This window comes from Armigeres subalbatus, chromosome 3 (genome assembly GCF_024139115.2).
Source record: "Armigeres subalbatus isolate Guangzhou_Male chromosome 3, GZ_Asu_2, whole genome shotgun sequence".
Taxonomy (NCBI): Eukaryota; Metazoa; Arthropoda; class Insecta; order Diptera; family Culicidae; genus Armigeres; species Armigeres subalbatus.
The window spans coordinates 69,480,648-69,498,675 of record NC_085141.1 but is presented as its reverse complement, the minus strand read 5'-3'; the positions used below and the strand labels follow the sequence as shown (position 1 = coordinate 69,498,675).

General features: G+C 40.7%; 1 long non-coding RNA gene across 1 annotated transcript; it reads right to left on the bottom strand.

The window, feature by feature from the left end:
• Window positions 1–12,114: 12,114 nt before the first annotated feature.
• On the bottom strand, window positions 12,115–13,422 carry LOC134224272 (uncharacterized). Its single transcript, XR_009982890.1, has 4 exons — window positions 13,097–13,422; window positions 12,904–13,033; window positions 12,756–12,840; window positions 12,115–12,693 (listed from the first exon to the last, which is right to left on the bottom strand). It is a non-coding gene; the product is annotated as an uncharacterized LOC134224272 (long non-coding RNA).
• Between the last annotated feature and the right edge of the window lie 4,606 nt (window positions 13,423–18,028).

Below are 18,028 nucleotides of genomic sequence, written 5' to 3'. Positions count from 1 at the left end.
AGCTGTCCGAAGTTCGAGTTCGAAGTGTCCGAGATATGAATCGGTGCACCCAAAAAAACAAATCTGACAATTATTGTATAAAATCTGGCCATATACAATTCTGTAAGATTTTTATACAAATATTGTATTAAAATAATACAAATCTGTATTATTTCAATACAATAATTCTAGACCAACATTTGAAAAGGGCGTAACAGCCAAAATTTATTCCTTCTGATTCTTCGTCTACATATATAGCTTTATATGTAGACGAGGAATTAGAAGGAATAAATTTTGGCTGTTACGCCCTTTTCAAATGTTGGTCTAGAATTGTATTAAAATAATACAGATTTTGTAAATGCCCAATTATTATTCAGTTTCTGCAAGGTTCTTATGCAGAACTGTATTAAAATCTGCCATCCAAATATCAATCAAAGCAATCGTGGTACTTCGCCAGCAGTCAAAGACATGTAGTCAACCATCACGTACTGGAGTGACAGTTTATCTACAGACTTCCGTTTGCTTAGCCGCATGATAATCTCCACAATCCCCATCAGCGTTCGAAAACGATTCTCATCAAAATCCGAAAAGAATTCACATTGGAATCTCTGAAGAATTCCTTTCAGAATCATCGAAGTATTCCAACCGGAATCCTGAAGAATTCACACTGGATTCCCTCTGGTGTCGCTGAGGACAACCCCTGGGAATCTGTGAGTGATACCCTTCATAGCCCACGGAGGATTTGCTTCAGAATCTCGCGTTAGTTTTCTTCGGAATTCTTCCGGAGTCAATTGAAAATTTGTTTTGGAATCATTCAGAGATTTGATCGGAATTCCTTGACGATTTGTTCCACAATACTTTGATGGTTTGTTTTGTAGTTCGGAATCCCTTGAATATTTAATTCGGAGTCTCTCGACGTTTTGCCTCGAAATCCCTCAATGATTAGCTTCAGAATCCCTCGATGATCGGAATCTCCCTGATGATTTACTTTCAAATTCCTCGACGAATTGCTTCGGATCATTCGACGATTAAGTTCAGAATACATCGACGGTTTGCTTAGAAATTCCGGGAAGATTTAGTTCGGACTCCCTTGACGATTGACCTCAGAATATCTCGACGAAATGCTTCGGAATCATTCGACGATTTACTTCGGAATCCTTCAATGATTTGCTTCGGACTCCCTTGAAAATTTCCTTTGGAATATCTCAACGATTTGCTTCACCATTTCTGGAGGATTCCCTGTGGAGGATTCTTTACGGAATCCCTGGAGGATTATTTTGAAGCCCCTCTACAGATTGCTTCGGAATATTCTACGGTTTGCTTCTACATCCCTGGAACATTTCCTACGAAATCCCTGGAACATTCCTGTTGGAACTCCTGGAACATTCCATTTCGGAGTTCCTGGAATATTCCCGTCGGGATTCCTAGAGGATTTCGTTCGGAATCTCTAGAAGATTCACATTGGAATCCATGAAATATTCCCATCAGATTTTCTGGAGCATATCCATCGAATTGATTTTCCTTTTTGAATTCCTGGTGGATTGCCTTTAAAATCCCTGCACCCAACCAGTGGATAGCAGGTTCTAATACAGTTCTGCATAAGAACCATATAGAAACTGTGTAATAATTTGGCATGAATAATTTCGGGAGATTTTAATACAGTTGTTGTAATTAAATCTTACAGATTTGTATTATTTTAATACAGTTTCATACAATTTGTATTATTTTTATACAATCGTACTGCTCGGAGGATGGCTTTCTCAGTCTGAAGTATCAAAACGATGGTTTAGTTACTTGCCCGACGTTTCGGCCGATGGGTTGTGGCCTTTTTCAAGGGTCGTATAGTCTATCGTCGACCCTTGAAAAAGGCCACAACCTATCGGCCGAAACGTCGGGCCATCGTTTTGATACTTCAGACTGAGAAAGCCATCCTCCGAACAGTACATTCCATCCAGTCGGAAAACACCCTTCCAATTTATACAATCGTTTAACAAAATTTCCGGAATAATTCCTGGAATTCCGGAAGAAATTTTATATGGTTTTATTGAAAGAATTTCCGAAGGATTTCCTGGAGGAAGTTTTGAAGGCATTTCCGTAGAAATTTACTAAGTCCTTTCCAGAGAATTTTTTCGAAGGATTCTCTAGACCAGCGGTTCTCAACATGTATCCCTGGGGGTGCATTGGACAATAATGCGTAATACAAGATTAACCGGCCTAAGGCCGAAAATCTCGTAAATGAAGATAATCCAATTTAATTCAAGAATGCGTAATGACGTAATGCCTTTTGAATCTTGCCTACCTTATCTCGCACAGTGTATGAATTGCTGTGGGACAAAAGATCAACAAGACAAAATGTCGAATCAACACATATCAAAATTCTTCAATGCAGTCTACCTTCTCGAGTCAAAATATTGAATAAGATATTAAGAATATGCTTCTGAACAAAAATCGGAAATTTTAAGTTTCCGATGCATCCATCTGAGTGACATTAAAGTTCGGAAGCCTCCTTTCAAGAGGCTCGGAAGCCTCCTTTCAAGAGGCTCGGAAGCCTCCTTTCAAGAGGCTCGGAAGCCTCCTTTCAAGAGGCTCGGAAGCCTCCTTTCAAGAGGCTCGGAAGCCTTCTTTCAAGAGGCTCGGAAGCCTCCTTTCAAGAGGCTCGGAAGCCTCCTTTCAAGAGGATCGGAAGCCTCCTTTCAAGAGGCTCGGAAACCTCCTTTCAAGAGGCTCGGAAACCTCCTTTCAAGAGGCTCGAAAGCCTCCTTCAAGAGGCTCGGAAGCCTCCTTTCAAGAGGCTCGGATGCCTCCTTTCAAGAGGCTCGGATGCCTCCTTTCAAGAGGCTCGGAAGCCTCCTTTCAAGAGGTTCAGAAGCCTCCTTTCAAGAGGCTCGGAAGCCTCCTTTCAAGAGGCTCGGAAGCCTCCTTTCAAGAGGCTCGGATCTCCCTTTCAAGAGGCTCGGAAGCCTCCTTTCAAGAGGCTCGGAAGCCTCCTTTCAAGAGGCTCGGAAGCCTCCTTTCAAGAGGCTCGGAAGCCTCCTTTCAAGAGGCTCGGAAGCCTCCTTTCAAGGCGCTCAGTTTTACGGACTAACGAAAATTTTTGTTCCCGTTAGTTTTAAGTCCGTTTTTAATATTTTGTCCTATGAGGTACGATTATTTTAATTTACAGCGCTGCTCTAGACGAATGTCAAAAGGAATTCTTGGCTTAATTTTCCAATTTTTTTCCTGAAGTGAATTCCGAGAGGAGATCTCAAAAGAATTTCTGAAGGATTTCTTGGAACAAACTCCGTAGAAATTTTGTAATCAATCTCCAAACGAATTTCTAAAATAATTAAAAATAAAAAAATCTGCTGGAATTTGTAGGTTTTCTTGAGGAATGTCCGAAGGATTCTTCTTAGAATTTCCGAAGAAATTTTCAAAGGAAAATCAAAGAAATTATGTACTAAAAAAAATTCCTGTAATTTTATCCTATAATTGTGGAAAGGGAGTATCCATAAATTTCGTAAGGCTCACAGGGGGGGGGGGGTATTGGCTGAAGTGTGACAATCCATATAAAAATGTTGAATGATTCATACAAAAAATGTGACATACGAGGGAGGGGGGGTTGAAAATAGCCGATTTTTGCGTTACGTAATTAATGGTCATCCGAAAGTATTCTTGCTGGAAATTCCGGAGGAATAACTGGAGAACTTCCGAGAGCATGGAATTCTCGATGGCATCCGAAGGAATACAAAGAAAAAGTTCGAATCGGAAGGTTTAAAAAAACATTCCAAGGAATTTCTAGAAACCTTTTCAATAAATTAGACGATTGCGATTTGATTCCATACACCCTTGGTACAATCATTGGGCGGCTACACCAAGGTAGAATAGCGCAGCGGCTAGAAGTGGCATTCCCAGCGGAAGAGCAGCTTCTCTTGACGATGGCTGGAGAGATATTCGATCCGCCATTGGAAACACCGCAACCATCAAACAAGGTACAATACCCCCAGATAAAAGAAACGACTGGTATGACGGTGAATGTGAGCAGTTAGGGGAAGAGAAGAATGCAGCATGGGCGAGATTGCTGCAACACCGCACAAGGGTGAACGAGACACGATACAAACGGACGCGGAACAGACAAAACTCGATTTTTCCGAGGAAAAAGCGCCAGCAGGAAGATCGAGACTGTGAAGAGACGAACAACTGCATCGCGTCAATAACGCACGAAAGTTCTATGAGAAGTTGAACCAATCATGGAAGGGCCACGTGCGACAGCCTGATATATGTAAGGACATAAACGGGAACCTACTTGCGACCGCGCGTGATCCACGAAAAAGAACCCAACCCCTCTACACGTTTCTCTCTTTGTTTTTAATTGTTGCTCCTGTAACGGAACTTCGGGATAATTTATTGAATTCACCATTCTGATGAACTTCCGGTTTTCCTCCGAATTAGGATTTAAAAGAACCCAATTCCATCTTTATGCTTCAAATGACATTCTTTCGACAACAAAAAAAGTCAAACTAGGATTCTCTGCTCATTATCCTCAGATCTGTTTTAGCCTTCGCTTTTTTGTTTATTCAAACACTGACCTTAATTAAGAAGCCTGTAGTATTTTTATCCCTTTCAATGTGCTTACAAAAAAAATGTAAGCAGAAGTATACTTTGTATTATTTTCAATAAAATAAGAATATGTTACTTGAAAAGAGCTTCCTTTTTACTGTGGCAACACACAGCTACGTCTGCTCAGAACTGTGGGTTTTATTTTACAATTTTGCATTTTACAAGTGGTCCCTTAACACAGATTGGAAAATCCATGGAAATCGTATAAGTTCTGCATGATAATTAACACCTTACTCTTCTATCGCAGAGCAATCGAATTTCAATTTAAGAAACATGAAACCCCTCTCTTTGTAAAATTGTTTCATCATTTGCAAGTGCTTCCATAAGAAAACAGTTTGCTCTTTCCTTCCGACAGCAACTAGCCACACAGTTCGGCAGCAATGGCTGTAACACTAGCAACATAAGCAACATCAATAGTCTGCTGTACCGAAGCAAGTGTATTCGGTAGCGAAAAAAAGGGGCCTTTGTGTAACACAACCGCACCGAACCTTCGGGGAACGACTTCAGCCAGCAAAGGTGGTTGGTAAGCTCAGATTTGATACTTACCTGGAAGCTGAATGTGAAATCTCTCGGTTTGCCTTCCTTGTGAAAAGCGAGGGAACAACTTACTATATGAGAGGTGTTTACATTTCATCCAACTACTGTTCCTCGTTGCTTTTGATTTTATGTCGTTGATATTTTATCAGAACCGGCATTAGTCAGACCCTCGTGCGGCAAGTAATGGGTGGCTCTTTGCTTACTTTTTGTAATCGTTGCGTTAGCATTGAGGCTGTATTTTGTTTTATATCCGGATTTGAAACCCCAGCCTCATACTATAAATATTTTATATTTGATGAATCACCATTCAAAGATCAATATTATCAATATGGGATGATGTTTTGGTCACGAAAAACCTTTCGTATTTTCGTCAGGGAATCAATTTTTCTGGAATGCACGTGCGAAACAAGCGACAAAAGCGAACCAACGACAGAGCTTTGTTTTTGTCGGAGATAATAATGACAAAGATTCGAACATTTTTGTCAGCAACAAAAAAGAAGACAATCTTGTTGCTAACTTTTCAACCCGTTTTTTTTTTTAATTCGATTTATTTGTTTTAGCTCTTTCGCCCGTTAGGCATCACTGAGCTGACCGACCATACTGACTACTGCCCTAATTTATAGTAGCACAGCGTCTATTTTTTACTAACACTATCGTAATCTAATTGTTGTTCTTGCATATTGATCCATCTCTTCTTTACCGACATCGTAGAAGTCATTATCGCACGCACTTGCACTGTCCAGCTTAGTCTGTTCGAAGAGTCCACCGAGAGTAGTCCGGTGTGAGAACCATTTTTCGGTTGCCAATGTTCGGGATATGTTATTGATGAATACATCTGAAGAGAACATGATATCTCAGCTACTGATTGATGACCAAGCGTTGGACGAGCGTCCCCCACTGTAGGGTACAGTGTTATAGTATAGAAACTGAGGTGATTGGCGTTAATGCATCTAGAAAGTTATAGGCAACACATCGTAGCTTGGGTGATATCAATAGTATTCGCTTTGACGCAGCCGCGCTGTTGCCATCTAGCGGCGACGGACGTGTGCGTGAAATCACTGTTTTTCAACATGGTGAAGTATAGGAAGTATATTTTAAAATGCTTTTAAAATGTTATTAACAGTGATATGTTGAAAACTTTCAAATGCGTAGGGTTAGAATTTTGAAAAACTACATGTTAGGCTCTTCATCTACACATGTTTTTTTAATCAAAATAATTCAACTTTCGTGTTACCTATATGAAAGTAAATTAAATTTCTAACCCAAAAAAGTGAACAATTTTAGGCTAAAATCTGTTTTAACGCTTTAATAAGCATTTTAAAATTGACGTCCTATATCCCTTGCTGGGTGAAATAAAAAAGCATCAGCCGGCCCCCATTTTGTTTTCTCGCTTTCGTCAGGGCCAATTATTTATTATATATTCAAAATGTTTGACAATACTCTAGCGTGTTGGGCTCAGAGAGGCATTTTGTGAAAAAATAAAAAGAGAAGAAAGAAGAGCCGCGGCTGGTGGAAAGAGAAAACATAGCAGGGAGTTTTGTGACGATTGTTCTAGATATCGGTCGTGAAGGAAAGTGTGAAGGGAGAACGAAAAGAGGAACAATTTGAAAAAAAAATACAAACATAATTATTTAAAAGTAAATTGGTAAACCATTTGAAATTGAAGAAAACCCGACACCCACATAGAGATGAGTGACGTTTAGCGCTCGCACACTAATGTGCAATTTGTCATGTGTAAAAACATGTTTGTTTTTCTTCTGCTCATAACCTCAAAAATGATCGGGTCATCACAATGATTTCAAAAGAGTCAAAAAATGTATGGAAATATACTCATTTTTACCCAATCTTTGCTGAGTTGCACCATCTAGGAGTATTTGTTTTCCTTTTATCGCCACTCACACATTCGGACGTGCGAATCTCAATAGCACCATCCGCTGTGTTATTCTTCCAGATACTGGACGAAGGGTTGTTGAGGGGGCTGGGAATCGAACCCATGACCATCCGCTTATAAGGCGAACGTGTAGCCAACTACGCTACGGCCCCCCATTTTCAACCCGTTATTTTGCATTATTTCTTGAGCAAATTTCGGTTTCATGCTGTCATAGTTTCTGCTTTTATGGAAATATTCGAGCGAACAATGATTACAATGATTACAAAATTAGCATCGTATTTTCGGAAATATAAGAGCATGCAAGGCAAATGATTCTTGTCACATTGTATTCGGGTTCGGATAAAGGTTTGTCGCTAGGAGTGTTTGTCAGTAACAAACTCTGTTGATGACAAAGAGTAAAGGCGGTTTAATATGCCCCCCCCCCTAAGGCAAACTTATGATACCTTTTTACTTTTCAACGCAATTTATGGAAACTTTGTGTTATTTGGTAGTCCAATAAGTCGCAAATGCATTGCCTGTGAGAAGTCTTATAGAAATATTACGGAAAAAATATTACACGGAATAAAGCGTTTTTGAAAAATCGTGAAAAAATGGATTTCATAGTTTCATAGCCCTTCATTAGTATTTTATCTAACCCATAATAAAAAGTAAGTAAGTAAGGGCATATTGTCGTGCCTACACTGGGGCGTTTTGACCAGTGAAACATATTTTCGAAAATCGTTACATTTTCGAAGATGGAAACAATTTTATATCATATTAACCACTGAAAAAAGTTATTTTGTTGCCCGACTGAGTGTAGAGATGTCGTAAAATCCCGATTAATCGATTAGTTACTAATCGATTACTCTTGATTCTTGTCGATTATTGAATCGATTAATCATTGTATAGTAATCGATTCAAAATTAATCGATTATCACAACGATGAATCGATTAATCGAAATAATCAATTAATTTTCGACATCCTTATGATGTCGTAAAATTCTGATTAATCGATTAGTAACTAATCGATTACTCACGATTCATCTCGATTATTGAATCGATTAATCGTTGGGTGATAATCGATTCAAAATTAATCGATTATCACAACGATGAATCGATTAATCGAAGTAATCGATTAATTTGCGACATCTCTAACTGAGTGTTCCAGTGCAAGTTTTGCGGACAGTATGCTAGAGTCGCTCCAGAATGTTTAGTAAACAAACATTAAAAGTTACATCAAAACTGTAAATTTTTATATTTTGCTATTATTTTCATTTTGTAATACAAAAATACTTCCACATTCACATAGTATGATGGTTTTACAAATATTTATAGCTACCAACTGATTTATACCGTAAGTTAGTTATGGTTTTCTAGAAATCAAAGGGGGCCGAGCGTATAATCCGCGAGCACCTTAAATCAGAATTTGGTTCTATATTAGTCACAGAACCTCGTCTATGCCAAATTTGTTGCTCGGGTGGGTTGAAATTTCACAGAGTTATGGTCATTCGATTTTTTATAAAATTTTGTCTATCCCGATCATTCAGTTTAACCTTTGTACGTTCAAGAGCTTTGGATGTAGAAATTCTCATTGATCATAGTTGACAAAAGGTAATAATTTGAGACATCACTGCGGATATGTACTTCGTCACGGGTGACGGGTTCATACTTCATTGTGTCAACTTGTGCTCGACGGAAGCCCCGTTTCAATGTTAGCACGCGAATGGCAAAAACGTCGCAACATATAAATATACAATATTACAAATTGAGAGCCAAATCTAAAATTGTCTCGTTAGTTATTTTTGAAACAAAAAAAACATCGGGAAACATAGCTCGAAATAATGTTCAACACGCTTATCTCAGAGCCCATTAATGTCAACCTTGTTTTAGCACGCCTCATTCTTTAAGCTTCCACATTCAACTGCCACTATGCGCAGTCACCAATTATAATTGCTATTAGGACAAGCAAATTTTATGTGTACTAATCTGAACAAAGCCATCCATGGCCATTAACAGCGGAACAGCATATCTACGAATGCCGAACAAATTGTTACGGGCTTGGAGCTCACATGTTCCGGAAATCTCACACACGACGCTCTCAGAATCCACCGCTTCCTCCAAACGGACGATGGAAAATCTTTTGAATTGAATTACTGCAAATTAGAGACTCGTTTCTCTGGTAGCTCGGCCAAATACCAGTCTGGTTGTTGGATTTAGCTGAAATGCGATACCGGTCTAAGGCTAAGGTTTTAAGTGCAGCTGGCCATAATGCTACGTACACACCAGTCAAGCAGTTCGACGAACATTGACTCCACCCCCAAGAAAACGCTTCGGTTGCTGCTTTGTTGGAACGTGTGTGAAGTTGTTCGAACAACCATTTGACAGTTGGCGGCTCGGTTGGAAAAAATTAAAACGGTTTGATTTTGGTTTGAGTTGTCGGGGGTGGAGTCAAGGTTCGCCGAACATGTTTGAGCATTTGTAGTGAAGTTGCACAAACCCCCATATATTTTTTGATGGTTGGTGCTCGAGTTGGTGCTTCGGTCGTTCGTGTGTGATATTGTTGGTCGAATAAATTGATTGTTCGTGTCGGTGTTGATAAAAATTGATGAATGTTTGAATAAACGGGAGGTGGAGTCAATGTTGGTCGAACTGCTTGACCGTGTGTACGTTCCATAACGCGCAAAAGACGGTTTGCAAATGCCCCAATTCAGCTCTCATTGCACAGAGCCGCATTTACGCTTGTGAAACCCTAGCGCTGAGAGTTGGAATATTGGTCTCTGATAAAATATGCAGGTAAATTGATTAAAAAAAAATCAAATCAATATATGAACTTGATCTGATGTTAAACAATGTGTTACGAATGTGTATATGAGTGTCGCACATAAGTGCGCCATCGCTTCGAATATTAACAACTTTATTAATTAGTAGCTCTGAAATGTGTGAAGATTGCTTCTATCGATAATGACTATTTCAATTTGTGCACAATTTGGTCAAACAAAGTTGTCAAATTTACCATACTCTAGAAAGAAAGGCTAAAAGCCTAATGTATGATTCGTTCTGAGCTGCTTTTCTCAACTTCTTTTAATATACAAAGGGAAAATCACCATCACCATTAAGTGAATTATTCTTATTTTTTTCGAACTCTCCGGGCAACAAATTAGTATGTGCAGAATAAATACAATTTACAGCTAATGAAAAAAAATCAGTTTTTTTATCACGAAACAAAGGGTCAAGAGCGTTTGTTTCCAGCACCGCTCAGATTAAAGAAGGACGGTACCGCAGAAAGGGCATGGGCCAACATCGATCGAAGCAACAGGTAGTTACTCGTTCGGAATCACGCCGCTTGGATGCACTTGAACGAGGCAGGAATAAATCGAAGCTCGGTGTCTTTCAGGACAATACCTACTTTGTTTCGCTCTTGCAAACATTGGACCTGTCTGTCGCTGGAGCACATGACCGGCCACTCACTCCTAGGAACAATGATTGGAATGTGGTGTGGTGACTTAATGCACTTTCACGGTTGGCTAGTTAAGTGCATCGATTGCTACTGCATGTCCCTCTGTTCTTCTCTTTACAAAGAAGATTACCCTTGCAGATGTCGAAAACGTAGTAGAACAGCATGCACATAATTTGAAATGGATGTGGTATGGAAGACTGAAGGGCGGAATGCTGATGCGATGACATTTTCATGGTCTCCAAGTTAACTTGAAACGGACAATGGTACTAATGGCAATTTATTTTTCAGTCATCAGAAAGTATATTTATCTAAGAATCGATGAAAAATTCAACATTTTCCAATGATTTTGATTAACCAGAGTTGGGTTAATGGAAGCATTGGCAAAAATCTACATGGAATGCCGACAATGACTTCGTATGGGACTGAAATTACGTATGGAAAAAACAATACGAAATTTATGCGTCTCATGATAGGGCATATGGCTCAATCCTTACCCTATTATGCTGTCGTTGAGCACATTTATCGTTGAAAATCTTCATATATTGAAGCTATAACCAAAATTATGCCACAAGCTGGCTTGCTTACTTTTGGTTATTACGCCAAGTAGTTAAAAACAACAATAATAGAGCCGAATCTTTTATTTGAGCCATCAAAAGCCTCAAGCAAAATGACATTTATGTTCGGCAAATTTTCCTCATCCTCTGGTTATGGATGCTTTCACAGGCAGGTTGGTGCATTATTCACTATAAATAGTTTGTAGAAGCCGTAAGGTAGTCAGTTATAATATGCTGCTTCAAGTAAAAATCTTTAGCTCGAATTTGGTGCTCCTTATATTGTCCCCAAAAGGTTTTGAATAATCGTATCGTACTAATAAAAATTGTGAATTTTGAAATTGTGATTTGAGAGTATCGAAGTAGGTTTTACCCATATGAACAACATCGGAAAGCTGCCAAATATTAATCGAAGCAATCGTGAAAATTCGCCGCCAGTCAAATGCATGTGGTGAAGCATCGCAGACTAGAGTGACAGTTTTCCAGCAGACTCCTGCTTGCTTATTTCCATGATATGCTCCACATTTGGCAATCCTGCTGGATTTTCAGTTTTTTTCTGAATTAAGTAGTTACATTGTAGATTCTGGAGCAAGCTAGAGTATGTATGGACAAATTATAGTTTATTTTTTACGTTACTGAAAATGGAGTGAATGAAAAATCAATACAGTCGACTCTCTACATCTCGATGTTCTATATCTCGATATCTCTCCCTATGTCGATGGTTTCCTCAGACCCTTCAAACTACATACATTTGAGCTTTCTACATCTCGATAACCTCCCTATCTCGATATCTCTCTATCTCGATGTGCTCTGATCATATTTTGTTCAGGATTCATTCTCCTTATGTCGATATGTTCGAATTTTTAGGCTACTAGACCATCTTTTAACAATAACAAACACGTCAACAACAGGGAACGACATTTGTTTTGTTGTCGTTTTTCATAGCAACGAGCTTTTTTGGATCTAGTACCCATTTCAATTTTCCTTCCATTCCTCGATCTCTCCCTATCTCGATGGTCCCTTCAATATCGAGATGTGGAGAGGCGACTGTACCTAGTTTTTCAATCTGCTGTTTACATGTTCAAAACCTAATTTCTCAGAAGGTTATTGCGAGTTCTCCGGTTAGCGGGTAGAGCGGAACTACCAAAGCGGACTAAAATGCACAAAACTGGAGGGCCAAAGCACCAACCAAAACAAAACGCCACAAATCTAAATTTTCATACATGTATTTAGGGTCTTTCCCCTTCTTCCAACCTTTCCTTTCTTCCTCCTACATTCTCTCTACTTTCCCTTTTCTTTCCTCATCTCTTACAATCTAACAGTTTTCTACTTACAGTACTTCTCGGTACTCACGGTACCCTACTTGTGTTCGGGGCGTCCCCCGGCACTACCTTCTCATTACGGACGGACGTCTGCCGCCGCACCACGCACGCATTTTTCCCTCAGCTCGCCTCGAAAGTGCTCTGCTGAGGACCCCTCTGGCCGTGCAGTGCGACCAACTACTGGATGGGGTCCCTCCGAGTCACTGGATCTCCCCCGTCGTCGAAGAGGATGCTCTCAACCGGCTGGGCTGTTTCTGGTCCCTTCCGACCACCCGCTCTTTGTGCCGGTACTTGCCGTCTACCCGTCCGGTAGGAATAATCTGACAGCTTAGACGAAATAATCCGTGCAACCTGACCGTGGACTGGCTCGGCAAAAACACCCTGTGAATGGTACACATTCATCATTAGTGCCGTTACACCATAATCGGTCGTGGAATGCTTACCCGATGGGGTGCTTTTTATCCTAGTAGCGTGGACCTCGTCGATTCTACCCGCGTTGCCGTGACCGTGCATGAGCTTGCATACGATCTGTGTTGGGCGGAAAATGGTGAGGTTAGACGACCATCACATGCTTCTTCTTTTCATCCTTACCTTGGTTTTATTGCCTTTTTCGGGACTGATTTCCACTCCTGTGATCCGACGGAAAGTGATCGAGCCAACCCACAGCGTTTAGTTCACCGGATGAGATTTTGTTCTGTTTTGCCTACTGCCGCGCCTGTTTCTGTGGGTTGGGAATTATTGGTTATGCAAATTGGCACAACAGAGTAGCTTTTCTCGATGTTACCTATTCCGCGTACACAGTTTTTTCCGTCTGTTACGAACCGGCGAATGATTAGTTTGCGCCGTTCGTTATACACTCACTAGGCCTCAAATAGGCGTTAATGAAACACGGCGCCTAGCGCCCTAATTTGCAGCGAACAAATTTTTTCCCCACTTTTCGCGCGTGGTAAAACGAAGAGAATGGCGCTTCGTACGGTGACGTTTGTCTCTGGATGGGTTGCCTGATCGTCGATGATCTGTCAGACGATGACGGACGCTGTTCGAAAAGGCTTTTGCGCCGTGATGGATGTGCGTTTGAATGAGCCGTTCGTTTTCGAAATGAACACTGAGAGAAATTATGTTCTGATGATCTTTACTGATTTTGATGCGGGTGTGAGTTGTTTTGGTGCGTGCATGGTGAGAACGGTATGCTTGTTGTTTTTTGGACTTATTAGCTAATTTTTAGCGTCTAATGCTCACTAATCAGAAGCAATCGTAACAAGGTAATGTTATAAATAAAATAACTTGTTCATATAATTGTAAGTGCATAGTAAAATACATATTTTGTGAGCAGTGCAAATTTATTCCTTCAAAAACTCGGACTAGCGCAAAGGTATAAGCTATCATAATGCTGATTCCTTATCATCAAACGTAATTTTTTATTGCAGTACCAATTTTTAAACTTAAATGCTTTTTTTCAAGTTCGTTTATTTGGTAGGCTCAGCCGTGTATAACACTTTACGGAGCCACTGTTCCTTGTAATTTGTTCAAACGATATCATCTTATTAATACGTTAGTAACAGGAGGATATAAGCCAACATACTCGTGGTGACTCGAGGTTAGGTTTACAATGTTTATGAATCAGGTTTATGCATCAGGGAATTTCAGCTTCTGGTTCCGGCATGTGACGTCAGGGACGATGTGGCGCATCATCGTGCTCCAGGAATGGTTCGACGACATTTTCCGGAAGCCTGAGCTACGAAGCTCTATAAAACAGAAATATAGAGACATAAAACTAAAATTCTATTGGGAAATAAACATCTTTAACAAGCAGACTTAGTGTTGCTTGATTTTGTAATGAATGCGAGTGGTGCTCGCAATAAGTGCTCAGTAGGACTAAGAATTACTAGTTTTTTATAATGAGTTTCCGTCCCCTTTTTACTAACAACAATATTTTGAAAATAAGCACGCATTCTCATCCAAACGGCAATGTATGACTTGGTATGCTTGGTTTGCAAAGTCCCGTTAGCGAAAAGTTGCGTTAGCGGAAGGTTCCGTCATGAATTGGACGCCACCAGCGAGAGTGAAGCAGAAGAACCCCATCAAGAACGCGTCTATTATGATGTCGCTACAGAGTAGCGAGAATACAGGACGTGCGTTGATTGGTTGGCCAATCAGAAAGCAGAGATGGCCCAAATTTTTTTATACAAGAAATGTGCATTCGCTCATAGAGGCCAGGCCAGAAAGGTGGACCTAAGAATGTTTTCCAATTAGATCCGCGCTCTCCCAGACTGTGCTAAGCCGTTCAGAAGCTAACCAAAATTCTAAAACCTAAGCCTCGGCTCATTTCACCTTTGATTCCATTATTACTGTGAACTGTCTAAGGATCGCTAGAAAGTTCCTGCAGAGAAGATTATCGAAATAGGTAGTCACTTCGTAGAAATTTTTCCAATTAGATCCGCGCTCTCCCAGACTGTGCTAAGCCGTTCGAAAGCTAACCAAAATTCTAAAACCTAAGCCTCGGCTCATTTCACCTTTGATTCCATTATTACTGTCTAAGGATCGCTTGAAAGTTCCTGCAGAGAAGATTATCGAAATAGGTAGTCACTTCGTAGGCTCGCACAATCTTGGACAAAACATCGTCAGTCCACACGAAGCACCCGTCACGAGCATGCTAACAACATCCATCTTATTCCCAACGACTTTTCGGAGGAGTTGGAGATCACAACTGGCGAATTGACAGTTTATATCAAATCATCGAAAAACATGAAGGCCCCAGCCCCAGGGTTCGACAGCATCCTGAATCTCGAGCTCAAACATATGAGTGCTCCGTTCTTCAAGCATCTTTCGCTGCTCCTTAATCAGTGTCTCCGTCTCAGCTACTTCCCATCGTCCTGGAAGTTAGCCAAAGTCATCCCTATCCGGAAGCTAAAGATGGGCGTTCAGATCCGGAACCATTTAAATGATCTGGACCTTTGAAGTGATTGAATGATTTGAAGCTTTCTTTTTGAAAGATCCGTTTCACCAGATCAACAAATTATCTAACCTTTTGTAAGTAAATGGCAAAATAAAAAGTTTTTTGTAGGTTCTCTAGACAAGTTATATATGTGTGTGTGAGCGAGAGAGGGGTGAAATTATTGTCTGTATGGGTCAGATTATGGTCCTGGATGACAACCGTTTCACCATTTTGCATTCTCTCTATGTTTTGATCCAAAGAACCGATCAGTATGAATGATCCGGGTCATTAGACTGAATGATCCCAGATCTGATCTGCTCAACGAAGTGATCCATTTTGCCCATCTCCATCGGAAGCCTGGGAAGGAAGGGTTTTCGAAGCTGTTTGAAAAGGAGATTCACAGCCGGTTACTTGAGTCTGTCGAACACCACAACATCTTGCTCGAGGAACAGTTTGGTTTCCGACGCGGTCGATCAACCGTACACCAACTAACACGAGTTACCAACGTCCTAAGACGGAACAAGTCTGTCTCTAGAATATACGACGATGTCGAGAAGGCATTCGACAATGTATGGCATGATGTCCTGGTGTACAAGCTACAACACGACAATTTTCCCAGCTACCTGGTTAACCTTTTGTCTGTGCTCTGGGGTCAATATGACCCCAGGCCACTTTGAGTGGCTGCCATTTTTTTAATTTTCAACCGATTCTCCTAATTTTTGGTAGTTTGGTAAAACTCGCCGAGATCTATCTCCTGGGTGCAAATTCACTTCAAAAATCTTGAAAATATGCGCTACAGTGTACTTTTTTCAAAAAACTTACGTTGTCTGTGCTCTGGGGTCAAATTGACCCCAAATTGAAATTGCTATAACTTTTTTAATGCTTGGCCAATTTTGGATTTTTGGGGCTATTTTGAAAGATAATTTAATCATCTTTCAGGTCGTTACCAAAGATTGACTATAGGTGGGCGGGTACATCGTGGGGAGGGTTTTTCCTAAAAAGGGTACAAAAACAGTGATTTTTCATGCTTATTTTACTTATATCTGAAAATCCTACCCATTTTGAACTGCACCTTTTCAAAAAGGTTATGCAGGAAGGCGTGTGCTTTGATATGAGGTATTGATTAGTTTAGAGCTTGTTCGCTAGGTGGCGGTATATTTGAATTCATTAATTTAGACTACTCAAGTAATTCCGATATATGGAATTTTCCTCATTGTAAATATTCTTATTGCACAAATTTGCAATTTGTAACGATGACGTCTTTAATAAAGTTCGTCTGGTGGGAATGGACTGTCATGTGACGGAATAAATAATTAGGACATTTACAAATAGGCGGCGCTAGCGTACTTGCAATATTCTTGCATATATGAAATATTGCTTTAGCTTGAGATCCCTCGTACCTACACTCAAGTTGTATTCGGCAACATTGTTCAGGATGTGTAGCACTACAAAGCGGTGCTCAATATAATGAGTACGTCTTCCACTGAGGAGAATTCTATATATCGGAATATCTTAAGTAGTCCAAAATAATGAATTCAAATATACCACCACCTGGCGGCCGAGTTCTAAACTTATCAACGCCTCATGCCAGAGCACATGCCTTCCTGCATAACCTTTTTAAAAAAGGTGCAGTTAAAAATGGAAAGGATTTTCGGATATAAGTAAAATAATCATGAAAAATCACTCGTTTTATACCCTTGTTCACTAAAACCCCTCCCCGCGATGTACCCGCCCACCAATAGTCAATCTTTGGTAACGACCTGAAAGATGATTAAATTATCTTTCGAAACAGCCCCATAAATCAAAAATTGGCCAAACATTAAAAAAGTTATAGCAATTTCAATTTGGGGTCAATTTGACCCCAGAGCACAGACAACGTAAGTTTTTTTGAGCACAGACAGAAGGTTAAAATCATCAACAATTATCTGTCGGCAAGGACATTCCGGGGCTGCGAAATGGTGAGTTGACATCCGGGAAGGGGCACCTAACATAGCTCTGGTCCTCGCAAGTTCCAATACTCACGCTTCCACGGGTCTTCCGATGACAATTGACCTCCAGCTAAGGGTTGCGTACTTAGCTGGTAGTGCAGTCTGGGCACTGTTGTCCTTCTGACATCAGCTAGAGTGAGAGGGTGCGTCCTGTGGGGTCTGCCTATGATGTGGTGGGGTTCGACAGTGGGTTCTGTTGAACTACTATAAAAAAGATGCACGTGTCCCCAAGCAGGCCCTATCAAAGCGACCGTGTGCCGCTCAAAGCGCACTAGCCTACTCCTGGTGTTGGGTGGGACTTTAAACAAATTTGACCCGACTGACCGAGCGTCTGTTCACCAAGGAGGGGCGGCTCCAACAGCGTCTGTTCTGGCATCCAGCGGCTGAGTATGAAATGCTATTCCCCGGAAGCTATACCTAAGATGGCAGCTCCATCCCGATGGATAGGGAACCTTGGGCCAACAACCTACTGTTCCCGAAACATCAAATTGTTCGAGAATCCGATAATGAAAGAATACGGACTGATTTTACGGCGACGACTCTTGACGCGAAACAACGGACACGAATAGGAACATGATACATTTCAACCCTAGCCCAGCAGGATAAATTGGCACAACTTGCCAATGAGGCACGCCGCATGAAGCTTGAGATCCTGGGACTGAGTGAAGTCCGTTGACCAAACTTTGGAGAACACAGAACGCCGTAGGGACAAGTTCTGCTATTCTCTGGTTTACAAGGTGAACACGCTCCCCGGCATCGCGGAGTTGGCTTCCTACTAAGCGCTTAGGCACAC